General features: G+C 35.0%; 1 non-coding gene across 1 annotated transcript; it reads right to left on the bottom strand.

The window, feature by feature from the left end:
* Positions 1 to 6,604: 6,604 nt before the first annotated feature.
* LOC114088285 (U2 spliceosomal RNA) lies at positions 6,605 to 6,787 on the bottom strand. Its single transcript, XR_003581952.2, has one exon. It is a non-coding gene; the product is annotated as a U2 spliceosomal RNA (small nuclear RNA).
* Positions 6,788 to 12,152: the final 5,365 nt, after the last annotated feature.

Raw genomic sequence — 12,152 nt, 5'->3', positions numbered from 1 at the left:
TCAAAGTCCATACTCTTTCATTTTGCTGTTTAAATTTTATAGCCTAGTGGTAACCACAAAATCAAGATTCCAATGAAGAATCTGTTTTGCCTCATTTTGCCTTTGGATTTTTTATCAAATGTGAAAGTTGCCTGTGCAATTGTCAAACATATGCACTACATCTGTGGTTTATAAATCTGTTGGATGCTTAAGCCAAAAGGAAAAATGATAATGAGATTATAATCTAAAATTTATGACTTCTGAATAAAAGAGAGGCACAACATGGCTTTTAGTATTATAGTAGGTGTTGTTTAATACTATGAATCTAATATTCTTGGTGAAATTTTGTTGTTATTGTTGTTTGAGATGTAATCTCACTATATTGTCCAGGTTGGCCTCAGGCTCCTGGGCTCAAGTGATCCTCCTACCTTAGCCTCAGTAGCTGGGACTATAGGTATGGACCACCATAACTGGCTAATGTGATTCTTTTTTAAATTGAAATTTACCTATATAGAGTATAAATTCAGTTCTACTGTTGGTTTTTGTTTTGTGTGTGTGTGTGTGGTTTTGTTTGTTTTTTTATTTACTAACTTGTTCATACACCATAAAATAATAACCTGAACTTATCAAAAGCCACTGAAGAAATAGAAAATATGCCAAGTTTTTGACTTACAGGCAGGAAAAGACAACTATTGAGACTATAAAATGATTTGCTTGAACAATGACTCAGCCTTGGGACTCTCATCTTTTGTTTATTTTCCTTGCCAAACAGACGTTTTTATTCAGGTCAAACTACAAGGTGCAAATAAGAAGATCCATGCTTTCTGTTTGAAGATGAAGAAACACAGGTTGAGTTCGAAAATACTTTAGGATAAACTGTTCTCATTCCATTTTCTTACAGAAAGAAAAATTGTGCTTGGAGTTTCCTTATTTTATATCTGCATTCTGGCAACAAAGACCTACAATTATGGGATAAAATGAAGTTTGAAAAGTACTTTAGGTTTATGTTGAGAAATTGGAATCTTCCTAACATTAATGGTTAAAAAAAAAAAAAATCTAAATGGTGGAGACGCTTTGAAAAACACTTTGGCAGAGCTTCAAAATGTTAAATGTCAAGCTACTATATCACCTAGCAATTTCACTTCTACATTACACACCCAAGAGAATGGAAAACATGTCCAACTTGTACACAAGGTTCACAGCTCATTACTTACCAAAGCCAAAAGTGAAGGGAGGGGAAGGCAAACATCCCTAAATTGATGAATGGATAAGAGAAGTGTACTGTATTCTTACAACAGAATTTTATTCAATATAAAAAGAAATGAAATACTGATACATACATGCTATGGCATAGATGAATCTTAAAACATGCTAAGTAAAAAAAAGCCAGTCACAAAAAATTGCATTATATGAATAATATAACAAATTGCAACTGTATAGAGACAACACATTACTGGTTGCTTAGAAATGGGAAAAGCAGAGAGAGCATTTGGGAAGTGACTACTAATTAAAAGATTTGTTTTTGGAATGACAAAGAACGCACTAAAATTGGGTTGGGGTTGTGGCTTAGCGGTAGAGTACTCGCCTAGCACGAGCAGATCCCTGGATTCGAACCTCAGCATTACATGAAAATAAATAAAATAAAGGTATTGTATCCAACTACAACTAAAAAATAAATAAAAGAATACTCCAAATTGTGTTGATAGCTGCACCTTCTAATTATACTAAAAACCATTGAATTGTACATTTCATATGTTTGAATTGCACCGTAGTGGATACTGTCTCAATAAAACAGGTTAAAAAAAGAAAATGTAGGAAAAGAGAACTTTGGTTTGAACAATACTTGTGACTTTTTCCTTGTAATAATTAGGTAATTGTTTAGCACAGGAAAACAGTATTATATTATTAAATCATAAAGAAGAAGATTACCTAACCTTAGTTTAATTTTAATTTCAGTAGTTTAGGGGAAATAAGATAATTTTAGAACTATCGCCCACTATTTTATACATATGTAGACATACAATTATAACTAAAAACACTGTAAACCAGCAATCTTTTCTTCATGCTCTCATACAATAAGTCCACTGATGCCCCTGGATGGATGACTAGCATTTTATAGCCTTTGTGCATTTTCAGCACTGGAGATAACCTTTACGTTATGGTTGTAGAAGTGAAACAAGTTCTGAGGCTGACAAAAAAAGGTATAATAGAAGTCAATGAGGCAGCAGTTCTAAAAAAACAATAGGGTATACTACTTGTTTTCTCTACATTTAATAAGATTTGCTGGGAAATTGAGCAAAACTAAATCCAGAGACTAGTAGATATCTATATACTCAGAGACAGAATGACTCTTAGCTGGGAAACAGATGGCACTGATAAAATACATCTATGATCACTGCAAAAGAACTACAGTTTTTTCAGGTAAAACAATTTCTAAAAAAGCAATTTAAAGAGTTTTATAGAATTATAATTCTAAGAACTACATCTAATAATAACTTATTGGTATCATGCATAAAGTTTAATTAAAGTATAATCAACAACAGTAACCTGCAATAGCTGCACTACAAGTACACTGTGATATATAGATATAGATATAGATATATATCACAGTGTACTTGTATATGTATATATCATATGAATGAAACTACTACCACAATCAAGATCAGGAGAATTTCCATCCAAGTTTCCTCTTGACTCTTTGTCATCTGTACTCCTCCTCAACACCTGCCCCAGGTGAACACTGCTTTGATTTCTGTTTAGATTGGGGTTTTTGTACATATACAAATGGAATCATACCACATGCAATTTCTTTAGCTTTTCTCTTTCAGCATAATGATTTTTTCTTCCTTTGTTGTCTTCATTTTTTCCATTTTTTTTCTATTTATTTTTAGTATAATTATTTTAGTATCCCTCTATATCAATAGTTCGTTGCTTTTCATTGATAACAGTATTCCCTAGCATCAATATAATACCATTTGATTATGCATTTCTCAGTTGATAGACTTTTGAGCTGTTTTCAGTTTGATTAATTAAAAATAAATTGGCTATGAACATTTGTGTGTAAGTTTTTGTGTGGTCATATGTTTCCATTTATCTTGAGTAAAAATCTAGGACTTGAATGGCTGAGTCATATGAGAAGTATATGTTTAAATTTTCAAATAACTAGCCAGGCACATGGTATACACTTGTAATCCAAGCAATTTGGGAGGATCACAAGTTCAAGACCACCCCTGGCAACTTAGCAAAGCCCTGTCTCAAAAATAAAAAGGACTGGGGTGTAGCTCAGTAGTAAAGCACCAGAGGGTTCAATCCCCAACATTGGAAGAAAAAAGTTTTTAAAATAACTATGAAACTGCTTTCCAAAGTATATGTGTCATTTTAGATTCCAAACAATAGTATATGAGAATTTCAATTTCTCCATGACCACCCTAATCCTTAATATGGTCAATCTTTTCATTTTAACCATTCCAATAGTTATGCAGATGTATGTTTTTTGATGTTGTTGTTGTGTTGTTGTTTTTAGTTGTAGATGGACACATTTAGGATCAAACCCAGTGCCTCGCACATGCTAGGCAAGTGCTTTACCACTGAGCTACAACTGCAGCCTGTGTTTTGGTTTTAATTTGCGTTTTTCTAATAAATAAGATTGAATATCTTTTCATATGCTTATTTACCACCTATCTTAAAGCTTTTTTTTTTTTCTTTTTGGCAGTACTAGGGATTGATTTTAGGACTTTGTACATGCTACATGAGCACTCTACCAGTGAGCTACATGCCCTGCCTTATTCACCATTTATCTTCTTTGGAGAAGTGTCTGTTAAAATATTTTGCCCATTTTTAAAACAGATTTTCTTGTTATTGGTTGTAAGGGTTCTTTTATATATTCTGTATGCAAGTCCTTTATTAGATATATTTTGCAAATGTTTTCCTTCAGCATGTGAATTTCCTATTCTATTCACTAATTTGCTGAGTTTTAGTAAACTGAAACTAAAACTAAAAGCTAAGAGTGGATACTGAGTTTTGACAAATTATTACATTTATTGAGACAATTACAAGGTTTTCCTTCTAAAGTAAAAAATGAGAAATTGACTGATTTTCCAGTGATTATTGCTAGCCTTGGTAGTTTGTGTCATATGCATGTACTGATCAGTACTCAGCTGAAGACTCAAGAACCCTTCAGACTCTTGTATAACCCTTTCCTCTGGCTTTTACTCTGAAAATTCTGATGCCTTCACCTCCCAAATCTTCCAACTAGTCCTCAACTCAAAGAGGTGACTGAGCTCTGTTTGGGCTCTTCCTACCTGTGCTTCAGCCTGGAAAATCTTCAGCCAGAGATAATCTTAGAAAACATGTTTCCTCTTCTGAGAAATCACTATTATACACTGCAGGATATCTGAAGACAATTGGCTTATAGGTGAGAGGTTAATTCAGGTCCCTGTTAAACTATCTTGAGTGGTAGTAGAAGCAACACCATACATCTTTAATTTCCTAATATTTTCCCAATCAACTACATACTTCAAATATTGCATAAGAACATATTTTGCACTTCAACTTTTTGAACCATTTCACAAGACGGAGGAAGCTTAAAAATTAGGAAAGATAAAAAGTTTAAAATAAACAATAAAAGCCGGGCATAGCCTGTTATCCCAGCAACAGTGGGAGGCTGAGGCACAAGTGTCACAAATTCTGGGCCAGCCTTAGCAACTTGGTGAGACCCTGACTCAAAATAAGAAGAAAGCCGGGCTCAGTGGTTTATGCCTATAATCCCAATGGTTCAGGAGGCTAAGACAGGAGGATCATGAGTTCAAAGCCAGCTTTACCAATGGCATGATGCTAAGCAACTCAGTGATACCCTGTCTCTAAATAAAATACAAAATAGGGCTGATGATGTGGCTCAGAGGTTGAGTGCCTCTGAGTTCAATTCCCAGTACCAAAAAAAAAAAAAAAACAGTTGGGGATGTGGCTCAACAGTATTACTGATAGATCACCCCGGGTTCAATCCCCAATATGAAAAAAAGGAAAAAAAAATTTTAAATTTTGAGAAATGAGGAAAGCAATCATGATACTTCACCAAGATTGTAGCACTAGCTAATAATTAAACAATTAATACCTCAAACACTTGCAGAAAACACATGCAAACAAATATTTTAGTCACATTTCTTTTAAAAAAAAATGAATTTAACCTTTATTTTATTTATTTATTTTTATGTGGTGCTGAGGATCAAACCCAGGGCTTCCCTTGTGCTAGGCAAGTGCTGCACCACTGAACCACAGCCCCAGCCCCAGTCACTATTTCTTAACTTTACAGTTTCAAGTCATCCACATATTTTAGGACTAGCAGCATTTTTGAAAACCTACCCTTTTACTGAAATTTTGCTCTTACTCAAAATTTGAGAAATTTGCTTAATAAGTATGGGAGACATAAGCATAAAACTTAATTTTCATTTGAGCAGTTCTTAATCTGATGAAGTAAAAAATAAGTGGTATCTTTTTCCAGAACAAGTTGTAGAATGACAGAACAGAGACTGCAACTCAGAAGAGATCATCTTAAAAGGAAAACTTTCAAAGTGAAACAAGGCATGTATCTTCCCCTAGAAGTATTAAAAAAGAAAATCACATCGCCTCAGATTAGTTATTTTACATTTTCCGAACAGAAGAATAATCCTTTGGGCCAACAAAGGTGTGGAAAATTTTAAACACAGTTTTCATAAAGGAGGTACAACTGAAAAGGACTATACTACAACAACCGTTCCTGTAGGCTTTGTAGACCTTGATCACCTAAGTGCTTCTTGCCAACACTCTTATCAAATGGATGGAATGAGCTGGGAAGGCACAGCAGAAATGTTACTATGTAAGGGTGCCAAAGGGTGGGGATATGGATATCTTCCACCAATCACCTTAGAACAAAACATCTTGTGCTCCTTTTTGAGACTGGATGGGATGCCTACTAAGCAGGGAGGATGTGGTTTCCTAATGCAGCACAATAGTCTTTCCAAAATGTTTTAAAATATTAAACATTTACTTTAAAAATTAAAAATAACATGGGGCTGTAAGTGTAGCTCAGTGGTAAAATGCTTGCCTAGCACATGTGAGGCACTGGGTTTGATTCTCAGCACCACATAAAAAAATTAATTAATTAATTAATTAATAAAGGTATTGTGTCCACCTACAACTAAAAAAATATATATTTTTAAATGTGTACAAAAATCCCAATGATTTAAGTTTATCTGATTTACCATATAAGGGGCTCTTAAGAACAGCTGGTTCAGCTCAATGTGGTAGACTCAGAATAATCAAATAAGTGTTGCTTTTTCTGCTTGTTTGTTTTGTTTTGTTTTGAGGATAACTCTGGGGCACTCTACCACTGAGCCGACAGCCCCAGTCTTTTTAATTTTTATTATTTTGAGACAGAATCTTGCTAAGTTACTGAGGCTGGCTTTGAACATGTAATACTGTTGTCTCAGTCTCCTGAATAGCTGGGTTAATAGACAAGTGTTTTAATTAACAGTTTATCTGAAATCTTGCATATTCCAAGTTACTGTCTGAAATATCTGTAGCTTCTAAAAGTTACTATGCTCTTAAAATAAAACCAGTAATCTCAAATGATAGAATGCTTTTCTGTGTTTGGGTGTGCACCATTCCTGAAGGTACTGTGATACCAGGATGAAGCACAGAGTAGACAGAGCAAAGTCCTATTCCATCTCCCTGCTGCAAATATCCATTTAATATATTGTCCTCAGAGGATAAATCAGATATTAAACCGATATGAACACTCTACTTGATCTTAGCCAAGAAGCCAAGAAGCAAGGCCAGACCTGTTTTGTGGTACTATGGATAGAACTCAGGAGTGCTCTACCATTGAGCTATCCTCCAACCCTTTTTATTTTTTATTTCCCAAGACAGGGTCTTGCTAAGTTGCTTAGGGTCTCACTAAGTTGCTGAGGCTGACCTCAAACTTGCAATCCTCCTGCCTTAGCCTCCCCAGCTCTGGGATTACAGGCATGCACTATCACAACCAGTATGAGTTTATATTTCTACCAGCTTCTATTGCAGTTGAGAACATTCCTGCTCTTCCTAGTTTGTACCATAAACTTTATTGAGTGGGAACAAGTCTTTTGGCTGAACAAAGCTAAAGAATCATTCTCTTTTGATGCTGCCCACAGTTCAGGCATCAGATTCCATGAGAGTCCTCTTCAGGTACATCTCTTGACTTACTTCCTGTGTTGACTCAATATAAAAAATATATATATCTTTTAGTGTCCAATTTCTTCACTTCCAAAAATATTGTCACGTTGCTTTGTATCAAGGAATAATGTGATGAATGACATTTATTTCTGATATTCTTACATGATTGCATATTTGAAATATCAACTGCAAGATTAATTATCTGACTTACAAATTGCCTATTAGGACAACTTTTTATTCTGATAAATGCTTATAAGTGTAAAGAGTAAGGTAATATTTAAAATATTAGCAATAGGGCCAGGGGTGCATTTCAACGATAGAGCACTTGCCTAACATACTCAAGGCCCTGAGTTCAATCCCCAGCATGGCAAAATAAATAAATAAAAATAAAATATTGGATATAAACAGAACTATGTTTTTCATTATTAAATCTTGGGACTGGGGTTATGGCTCAGTGGTAGAACGCTTGCCTAGCTCATGTGAGACACTGGGTTTGATCCTCAGAATCATATACAAATTTTTTAAAAAGAATGTTTAAAAATATATTAAAATCTGTCTTAGAGAAAATTAATAAAATAACCTAAACTAACAGGATTAAGCCCTCATGTACCAAAACATGTGGTCGTGAGCTCGACAGTTCTTGAAGAGGCAATCTATTCTATTCCCTGATCTTTAGAAAAGACAATAATTCCTAGATTTGTAATGTGTACTTATGTCTATTTAAAAATGTATAATAATAAAATGTCATGCATGATAATTGCAAATATGAAAATATAGAAAGGTGATGAATTACAATTAAGAATAACTCGGGGGGCTGGGGATGTGGCTCAAGCGGTAGCGCGCTCGCCTGGCATGCGTGCGGCCCGGGTTCGATTCTCAGCACCACATACAAACAAAGATGTTGTGTCCACCGAAAACTAAAAAATAAATATTAAAATTCTCTCTCTCTCTCTCTCTCTCTCTCTCTCTTTCTCTCTCAAAAAAAAAAAAAGAATAACTCGGGGGGCTGGGGTGGTGGCTCAGTGGTAGAGTGCTCACCTAGCATGCATGAGGCTCTGGATTCGAGATCCTCAGCACCACATAAAAACAAACTAATGTATCCACCTAAAACTAAAAGATACATAAATAAATAAATATTTTAAAAAAAGAATAACTCGGGGCTGTGGTTGTGACTCAGCAGTAGAGCGCTCGCCTAGCATGTCCAGGGCCCTGGGTTCGATCCTCAGCACCACATAAAAATAAAATAAAGGTATTGTGTCCAACTAAAACTAAAAAAAAAAAATACAAGAAGTTATACTCAAAAAAAAGAAAAAGAGTAACTCAATCTTGTCATCTAGCAATAAGTAACATTAACATTTTGGTCTTTTTTTTTTTTTTTGGTATGGGGGATTGAACTCAGAGGCACTCAACTTCTGAGCCACATCCCCAGCCCTATTTTGTATTTTATTTGGAGACAGTGTCTCACTGAGTTGTTTAGCACCTTGCTTTTGCTGGGACCGCCTTTGAACTTGAGATCCTCCTGTCTCAGCCTCCTGAGGTGCTGAGATTACAGGTGTGCAACACCAAGCCATTTTGGTCTTTTTAAAAAGAAGTTATATAAACACACTTAGAAAAAGTATACTTTATGTACTTGACTTACATAGGTAGTCAAATATTTTTGTTGAAAAAAATGAATAAATATAAAAATGAACTTTCCTAGAAAAAAAAAATCTGTTGGGAGACAATTCTCTTTCATCTCTTGCATTTCTGCACTTCTTAGGAACAGAAGCACTGATGCATTTTGTTCTGGACTCTTCAAGAATGTTTGTACAGTGAAGAGCCTTGGAATTTAGAGATAATGTCTCCCTCTAGAGCAGAGGTCAGATTTGTTAACTGTCCTGTATAATAAAGATAATGTCTCTCTCTAGGGCAAAGGTTGTGCTGTTTTGCTTATAGTCCAACATAAAATATCGAGGCTTCCTTTGTTTGGGGTTCCTGTGATACAAACCTATTGCCTGTACAGTATAACTAGACTGCTTTGTGTGACCCCCAGGGCCAGTGTATTACCTAGCCCACGCTGTGTCACCCTATGAGTAATGAAGCTCATGGAATCAGCAAAAGTAGAGTTATTCTGGCTCCTACTATTGTCTTTAGTAATAAATTATCCTTTGTATTAAGCCTGAGTCTCGTATTTTCTCTGGCATGCATGAAACTGGGCACCCTAACTTACTAGCCTGCATGTAGGGTAAAAGCTCAGATTCTTTTCAGGTCTTGAAGAAATCTCTGTTAAGAATAGAGTAGATAGGGCTGGGGCTGTAGCTCAGTGGCAGAGCACTTGCTTTTCATGTGGGAAGCACTGGGTTCAATCCTCAACACCATATATAAATAAATAAATAAAAATAAAGGTCTATTGACAACTAAAAAAAATTTAAATAAATAGACAAATAAAATAAAGGCATGCTGTCTACCTACAACTACAAAAAAATTAAAAAGAATAGGGTGAATAATTAGACATTTTTTCCACTATATATATGATGTCTTAATGATGTCAGAGAAAATATCCTATAAGAATTTTCACTGATACTAATTAAGAATTAATATGCCACCAGATACAATGGTGGCATATTAATTCTTAATACAATTATAAGATACACTCTTATAATCCCAGAAGGGAGGATTAGGCAGGAGGCTGACGCAGGAGGATCAAGAGTTCAAAGCCAGCCTCAGCAAAAGTGAGCCACTAAGCAACACTGAGACTCTTTCTCTAAATAAAATACAAAATAGGGCTGTAGATGGCTTAGTGGTCAAGTGCCCTTGAGTTCAATCCCTGGTATTCCCCACCCCCCGACAAAAAAAAGAATTAATGTGCCAGAAAACTACAAATAGTCAATAAAAGCTACAAGTTACACAATCATCCTTGTTTTTGTGGAAAGTATTCTTAGTTCACTTAGCAGCCTTTCCATTCCTGACCACATATGCAGAAGGTGATCACTATCAGTAGCACTATTTCCTCATACAAAAGATATTCCTTTGTAATGACTCTCAGCTGAGTTAGCATTTTTACTTTTTGTTTTTCCTTCTTTCTGTAGTTTCTGTGGTAAGCTGCTTCTAAGATGGTTCCCAATGACCCCTCCTGTTTTTACATCTTGTGTAATCTCCTCCCCTTATGCGTGGGCTAGAATTAGTGACGTATGTTTTTTTGTTGTTGTTGTTTTTAGTTGTAGATGGACACAATACATTTATATTATTTACGTATTTTTTAATGTGGTGCTGAGGATCGAACTCAGTGCCTTACACATGCAAGGAAAGCACTCTACCAACTGAGCTGTATCCCCAGCCCACCGTGACTTGTTTTTAATGAATAGACTATAGCAATGTGATAGGGTGTCATATCTGAGATTAGATTACAAAAGACTGTGACTTCCATATTCCTATCATTCTCTGTGCCCTCTCACTTTTTCATTCTGACGAACAAAACTGCCATGTTGTGAACAGCCTGATGGATAGGTCTATGTGGCGAGAAATAGACAGTAGCCTCTAGTTAACAACCAGTGAGGAGGAACTAAGGCCCTCATTGCAACATTTTAAAAAGAACTAAACGTTGCCAACATTTACTTTTTAAGCCAAGCCTTAAGATGGCTGTAGCACCACTCAATACCTTGAATACAGCCTTGAGGAAAACTGAGATTCAGAGATCAAACTAAGATTTGCCCTGCTTCTTTTCCATAGCCTCTGTAAGATGATAATTATTTATTGCTTAAGTCAGCAAGTTTTGGAGTAACTTACCACACAGCAATAAATAATACAGATTCTGTTTGATAAATATTAACTTATACCTAACTCGATTTTTACTCAAAGAAACTAAGTACTTGCATGCCTGAGGCCCTGAGATCAATCCACAATACCTACAAAAAAAGAAAGAAAAAAGGAAAGGCCCACAAAATCAGAAAAAGAGAAGTTGCTCAGGCAGTTGCCTCCTTTCTCATTTACTGAAGGCTTAAACACCTGCACAAAGGTATTTAACATTCTCAAAATTTAGTCAATTCCAAGGACTACCTTTGACCCTGGTACTACAAATCCTACTCTGTTTTTATCACTCATCTCTGAGCTTTAACTATTATTATTGCCATCTAATTATATCATTCTGTAAACTAGGAATGTATGCTATCACTTTAATAATAAGTACTATCACTTTAAATGCAATGAATTACATTTAACTTGCAACTTAATTAAATTACAATAACAATCTGGTTTGTTTTAGAACTGGATGACTTCTAGAACTTTTGTTTATGTGTTTTGTAAATTCTGTGCCTTTTAAAATCTTTTAAAGTTACTTCCCTATTTTTGATTCATACCGCAAATATTTGAGTAAACTGTATGTCCAGAACTGTTCAGGATAGGAATGCAGCAGTGAAAAACCAGACAAGCTCATGGTTGTTATGAAGTATACATTCTCCTTGGCAGAAGGATGGGGGGTAGATAGTGCTAAACAAGGAAATAAATTGCCAGCTGTGATTTTGTTTGACATTATATTTTTCAATAATATATGACCTATTATTATCAAGGGATCACTATATTGCTATTAATATTTACTATCATCTAAAACAGATTTATAATAAAGTGACAATATAGTACTCAAGTTCCTTTTTCTAAAACTGTCTTAACAGTTTAAACCACACAGCTATGATTGTCCATATATTATATAATAAACATTTAAATAGTAGCTTTGAAACTTCTCAGTGACAGATTGCATTGCAATAAAATATACAGTTGCATTAAAACAGGAAAACATTAACTCTCCTCATGCTTATACTTAAAAGAAGTAATGCCACTGGTTTCCTTTTCTTTAATAAAAATTATATAGTTTACAATTAAATGCAAAAAGAGACTTTGAAAATCTTATCATTCAGTCCATTAATATTTATGAAATTAGTTGTCACCTTTGAGTGGGGGAAGATTCAGGGAAGAAAGATATACAGAATTGCATGGAAGTCATTAGTGAAAGCACA

This window comes from Marmota flaviventris, chromosome 2 (genome assembly GCF_047511675.1).
Source record: "Marmota flaviventris isolate mMarFla1 chromosome 2, mMarFla1.hap1, whole genome shotgun sequence".
In the NCBI taxonomy this organism is placed as follows: domain Eukaryota; kingdom Metazoa; phylum Chordata; class Mammalia; order Rodentia; family Sciuridae; genus Marmota; species Marmota flaviventris.
Note: the sequence above shows the minus strand (reverse complement) of the source record. Positions and strands in the feature narration are given on the sequence as shown.